This window comes from Ipomoea triloba, chromosome 16, assembly GCF_003576645.1.
Source record: "Ipomoea triloba cultivar NCNSP0323 chromosome 16, ASM357664v1".
NCBI classification, from domain to species: Eukaryota; Viridiplantae; Streptophyta; class Magnoliopsida; order Solanales; family Convolvulaceae; genus Ipomoea; species Ipomoea triloba.
In genome coordinates, this window is record NC_044931.1 from 10,632,767 (window position 1) to 10,639,557 (window position 6,791).

Here is a 6,791-nt window from a genome sequence, read left to right on the forward strand (position 1 = left end):
CCTCCACGACCACTAGTTGAACCTAATGTAAGACGAACAATGGTCCTCCGAGGCTTAACTCATGAACAATTGCCGCTTGTTGATGTGTACAAGTCAGAGAATTTTATTGGAGGGAAATACTTTGATCCGAGTGTGCAAAGGGAATTAGGGTTTGAAGACATGGTAAATCTGTTGCTAAGACACCCGCATTGGAGCAAAGTATTCGAATGGAGAGGACCGACATATACTCCGGTTACCTATGAGTTTCTTGCTTCAGATGTGTCCCAATAAAACATTAGGTTCCGTATACGTGGAATTCAGACTTACATTTCCTTATTTTACATGCACTTACCGCTTTTATTAGGAAATGGGAAGAAACAAAGAACAAGCCTTGAAAAGAAATTATAAGGAAGCAAGCACAAGCCGAACAAGGGTAAGAGCAGAACCACCACCTCCACGACCACTAGTTGAACCTAATGTAAGACGAACAATGGTCCTCCGAGGCTTAACTCATGAACAATTGCCGCTTGTGGATGTGTACAAGTCAGAGAATTTTATTGGAGGGAAATACTTTAATCCGAGTGTGCAAAGGGAATTAGGGTTTGAAGACATGGTAAATTTGTTGCTAAGACACCCGCATTGGAGCAAAGTATTCGAATGGAGAGGACCGACATATACTCCGGTTACCTATGAGTTTCTTGCTTCAGATGTGTCCCAATAAAACATTAGGTTCCGTATACGTGGAATTCAGACTTACATTTCCTTATTTTACATGCACTTACCGCTTTTATTAGGAAATGGGAAGAAGCAAAGAACAAGCCTTGAAAAGAAATTATAAGGAAGCAAGCACAAGCCGAACAAGGGTAAGAGCAGAACCACCACCTCCACGACCACTAGTTGAACCTAATGTAAGACGAACAATGGTCCTCCGAGGCTTAACTCATGAACAATTGCCGCTTGTGGATGTGTACAAGTCAGAGAATTTTATTGGAGGGAAATACTTTGATCCGAGTGTGCAGAGTGAATTAGGGTTTGAAGACATGGTAAATCTGTTGCTAAGACACCCACATTGGAGCAAAGTATTCGAATGGAGAGGACCGACATATACTCCGGTTACCTATGAGTTTCTTGCTTGAGATGTGTCCCACTAAAACATTAGGTTCCCTATGCGTGGAGTTCAGACTTACATTTCCTTATTTTTCATGCACTTTACCGCTTTTTTTAGGAAATGGGAAGAACCAAAGAGCAAGCCCTGAAAAAGAATTATGAGGAAGCTAGCACAAGCCGAACAATGGCAAGAGCAGAACCACCCCTTCCAACACAACAAGTTGAACCTAATGCAATAGGAACAAGGGTCCTCCGAGGCTTAACTCATGAACAATTGCCGCTTGTGGATGTGTACAAGTCAGAGAATTTTATTGGAGGGAAATACTTTGATCCGAGTGTGCAAAGGGAATTAGGGTTTGAAGACATGGTAAATCTGTTGCTAAGACACCCACATTGGAGCAAAGTATTCGAATGGAGAGGACCGACATATACTCCGGTTACCTATGAGTTTCTTGTTTGAGATGTGTCCCACTAAAACATTATGTTCCCTATGCGTGGAGTTCAGACTTAAATTTCCGTATTTTTCATGCACTTTACCGCTTTTTTTAGGAAATGGGAAGAACCAAAGAGCAAGCCCTGAAAAGGAATTATGAGGAAGCTAGCACAAGCCGAACAATGGCTAGAGCAGAACCACCCCCTCCAACACCACAAGTTGAACCTAATGCAATAGGAACAAGGGTCCTCCGAGGCTTAACTCATGAATAATTGCCGCTTGTGGATGTGTATAAGTCAGAAAATTTAATTGGAGGGAAATACTTTGATCCGAATGTGCTAAGGGAATTTGGGTTTGAAGACATGGTAAATCGGTTGCTAAGACACCCGCAATGGAGCAAAGTATTCAAATGGAGAGGACCGAGATATACTGCGGTTACCTATGAGTTTCTTGCTTGAGATGTGTCCCACTAAAACATTAGGTTCCCTATGCGTGGAGTTCAGACTTAAATTTCCGTATTTTTCATGCACTTTACCGCATTTTTTAGGAAATGAGAAGAACCAAAGAGCAAGCCCTGAAAAGGAATTATGAGGAAGCTAGCACAAGCCGAACAATGGCAAGAGCAGAACCACCCCCTCCAACACCACAAGTTGAACCTAATGCAATAGGAATAAGGGTCCTCCGAGGCTTAACTCATGAACAATTGCCGCTTGTGGATGTGTACAAGTCAGAGAATTTTATTGGAGGGAAATACTTTGATCCGAGTGTGCAAAGGGAATTAGGGTTTGAAGACATGGTAAATCTGTTGCTAAGACACCCACATTGGAGCAAAGTATTCGAATGGAGAGGACCGACATATACTCCGGTTACCTATGAGTTTCTTGTTTGAGATGTGTCCCATTAAAACATTATGTTCCCTATGCGTGGAGTTCAGACTTATATTTCCGTATTTTTCATGCACTTTACCGCATTTTTTAGGAAATGGGAAGAACCAAAGAGCAAGCCCTGAAAAGGAATTATGAGGAAGCTAGCACAAGCCGAACAATGGCAAGAGCAGAACCACCCCCTCCAACACCACAAGTTGAACCTAATTAAATAGAAACAAGGGTCCTCCGAGGCTTAACTCATGAACAATTGCCGCTTGTGGATGTGTACAAGTCAGAGAATTTTATTGGAGGGAAATACTTTGATCCGAGTGTGCAAAGGGAATTAGGGTTTGAAGACATGGTAAATCTGTTGCTAAGACACTCGCATTGGAGCAAAGTATTCGAATGGAGAGGACCGACATATACTCCGGTTACCTATGAGTTTCTTGCTTCAGATGTGTCCCACTAAAACATTAGGTTCCCTAGGCGTGGAGTTCAGAGTTACATTTCCTTGTTTTCATGCACTTCACTGCTTTTTTTAGGAAATGGGAAGAACCAAAGAGCAAGCCTTGAAAAGGAATTATGAGGAAGCAAGCACAAGCCGAACAATGGCAAGAGCAGAACCACCCCCTCCACCACCCCAAGTTGAACCTAATTAAATAGAAACAAGGGTCCTCCGAGGCTTAACTCATGAACAATTGCCGCTTGTGGATGTGTACAAGTCAGAGAATTTTATTGGAGGGAAATACTTTGATCCGCGTGTGCTAAGGGAATTTGGGTTTGAAGACATTGTAAATCGGTTGCTAAGACACCCGCAATGGAGTAAAGTATTCAAATGGAGAGGACCGAGATATACTGCGGTTACCTATGAGTTTCTTGCTTGAGATGTGTCCCACTAAAACATTAGGTTCCCTATGCGTGGAGTTCAGAGTTACATTTCCTTGTTTTCATGCACTTCACTGCTTTTTTTAGGAAATGGGAAGAACCAAAGAGCAAGCCTTGAAAAGGAATTATGAGGAAGCAAGCACAAGCCGAACAATGGCAAGAGCAGAACCACCCCCTCCACCACCCCAAGTTGAACCTAATTAAATAGAAACAAGGGTCCTCCGAGGCTTAACTCATGAACAATTGCCGCTTGTGGATGTGTACAAGTCAGAGAATTTTATTGGAGGGAAATACTTTGATCCGAGTGTGCAAAGGGAATTAGGGTTTGAAGACATGGTAAATCTGTTGCTAAGACACCCACATTGGAGCAAAGTATTCGAATGGAGAGGACCGACATATACTCCGGTTACCTATGAGTTTCTTGTTTGAGATGTGTCCCACTAAAACATTATGTTCCCTATGCGTGGAGTTCAGACTTAAATTTCCGTATTTTTCATGCACTTTACCGCTTTTTTTAGGAAATGGGAAGAACCAAAGAGCAAGCCCTGAAAAGGAATTATGAGGAAGCTAGCACAAGCCGAACAATGGCAAGAGCAGAACCACCCCTTCCACCACCCCAAGTTGAACCTAATTAAATAGAAACAAGGGTCCTCCGAGGCTTAACTCATGAACAATTGCCGCTTGTGGATGTGTACAAGTCAGAGAATTTTATTGGAGGGAAATACTTTGATCCGAGTGTGCAAAGGGAATTAGGGTTTGAAGAACATGGTAAATCTGTTGCTAAGACACTCACATTGGAGCAAAGTATTCGAATGGAGAGGACCGACATATACTCCGGTTACCTATGAGTTTCTTGCTTCAGATGTGTCCCACTAAAACATTAGGTTCCGTATACGTGGAATTCAGACTTACATTTCCTTATTTTACATGCACTTACCGCTTTTATTAGGAAATGGGAAGAAGCAAAGAACAAGCCTTGAAAAGAAATTATAAGGAAGCAAGCACAAGCCGAACAAGGGTAAGAGCAGAACCACCACCTCCACGACCACTAGTTGAACCTAATGTAAGACGAACAATGGTCCTCCGAGGCTTAACTCATGAACAATTGCCGCTTGTGGATGTGTACAAGTCAGAGAATTTTATTGGAGGGAAATACTTTGATCCGAGTGTGCAGAGGGAATTAGGGTTTGAAGACGTGGTAAATCTGTTGCTAAGACACCCACATTGGAGCAAAGTATTCGAATGGAGAGTACCGACATATACTCCGGTTACCTATGAGTTTCTTGTTTGAGATGTGTCCCACTAAAACATTATGTTCCCTATGCGTGGAGTTCAGACTTAAATTTCCGTATTTTTCATGCACTTTACCGCTTTTTTTAGGAAATGGGAAGAACCAAAGAGCAAGCCCTGAAAAGGAATTATGAGGAAGCTAGCACAAGCCGAACAATGGCAAGAGCAGAACCACCCCCTCCAACACCACAAGTTGAACCTAATGCAATAGGAACAAGGGTCCTCCGAGGCTTAACTCATGAACAATTGCCGCTTGTGGATGTGTACAAGTCAGAGAATTTTGTTGGAGGGAAATACTTTGATCCGAGTGTGCAAAGGGAATTAGGGTTTGAAGACATGGTAAATCTGTTGCTAAGACACCCACATTGGAGCAAAGTATTCGAATGGAGAGGACCGACATATACTCCGGTTACCTATGAGTTTCTTGTTTGAGATGTGTCCCACTAAAACATTATGTTCCCTATGCGTGGAGTTCAGACTTAAATTTCCGTATTTTTCATGCACTTTACCGCTTTTTTTAGGAAATGGGAAGAACCAAAGAGCAAGCCCTGAAAAGGAATTATGAGGAAGCTAGCACAAGCCGAACAATGGCAACAGCAGAACCACCCCCTCCACCACCCGAAGTTGAACCTAATTAAATAGAAACAAGGGTCCTCCGAGGCTTAACTCATGAACAATTGCCGCTTGTCGATGTGTACAAGTCAGAGAATTTTATTGGAGGGAAATACTTTGATCCGAGTGTGCAAAGGGAATTAGGGTTTGAAGCAATCGTAAATCTGTTGCTAAGACACCCGCAATGGAGCAAAGTATTCGAATGGAGAGGACCGACATATACTCCGGTTACCTATGAGTTTCTTGCTTCAGATGTGTCCCAATAAAACATTAGGTTCCGTATACGTGGAATTCAGACTTACATTTCCTTATTTTACATGCACTTACCGCTTTTATTAGGAAATGGGAAGAAGCAAAGAACAAGCCTTGAAAAGAAATTATAAGGAAGCAAGCACAAGCCGAACAAGGGTAAGAGCAGAACCACCACCTCCATGACCACTAGTTGAACCTAATGTAAGACGAACAATGGTCCTCCGAGGCTTAACTCATGAACAATTGCCGCTTGTGGATGTGTACAAGTCAGAGAATTTTATTGGAGGGAAATACTTTGATCCGAGTGTGCAAAGGGAATTAGGGTTTGAAGACATGGTAAATCTGTTGCTAAGACACCCACATTGGAGCAAAGTATTCGAATGGAGAGGACCGACATATACTCCGGTTACCTATGAGTTTCTTGTTTGAGATGTGTCCCACTAAAACATTATGTTCCCTATGCGTGGAGTTCAGACTTAAATTTCCGTATTTTTCATGTACATTACCGCATTTTTTAGGAAATGGGAAGAACCAAAGAGCAAGCCCTGAAAAGGAATTATGAGGAAGCTAGCACAAGCCGAACAATGGCAAGAGCAGAACCACCCCCTCCAACACCACAAGTTGAACCTAATGCAATAGGAACAAGGGTCCTCCGAGGCTTAACTCATGAACAATTGCCGCTTGTGGATGTGTACAAGTCAGAGAATTTTATTGGAGGGAAATACTTTGATCCGAGTGTGCAAAGGGAATTAGGGTTTGAAGACATGGTAAATCTGTTGCTAAGACACCCGCATTGGAGCAAAGTATTCGAATGGAGAGGACCGACATATACTCCGGTTACCTATGAGTTTCTTGCTTCAGATGTGTCCCAATAAAACAATAGGTTCCGTATACGTGGAATTCAGACTTACATTTCCTTATTTTACATGCACTTACCGCTTTTATTAGGAAATGGGAAGAAGCAAAGAACAAGCCTTGAAAAGAAATTATAAGGAAGCAAGCACAAGCCGAACAAGGGTAAGAGCAGAACCACCACCTCCACGACCACTAGTTGAACCTAATGTAAGACGAACAATGGTCCTCCGAGGCNTATTTTACATGCACTTACCGCTTTTATTAGGAAATGGGAAGAAGCAAAGAACAAGCCTTGAAAAGAAATTATAAGGAAGCAAGCACAAGCCGAACAAGGGTAAGAGTAGAACCACCACCTCCACGACCACTAGTTGAACCTAATGTAAGACGAACAATGGTCCTCCGAGGCATAACTCCTGAACAATTGGCGCTTGTGGATGTGTATAAGTCAGAGAATTTAATTGGGGGAAATACTTTGATCCGAGTGTGCTAAGGGAATTTGGGTTTGAAGACAT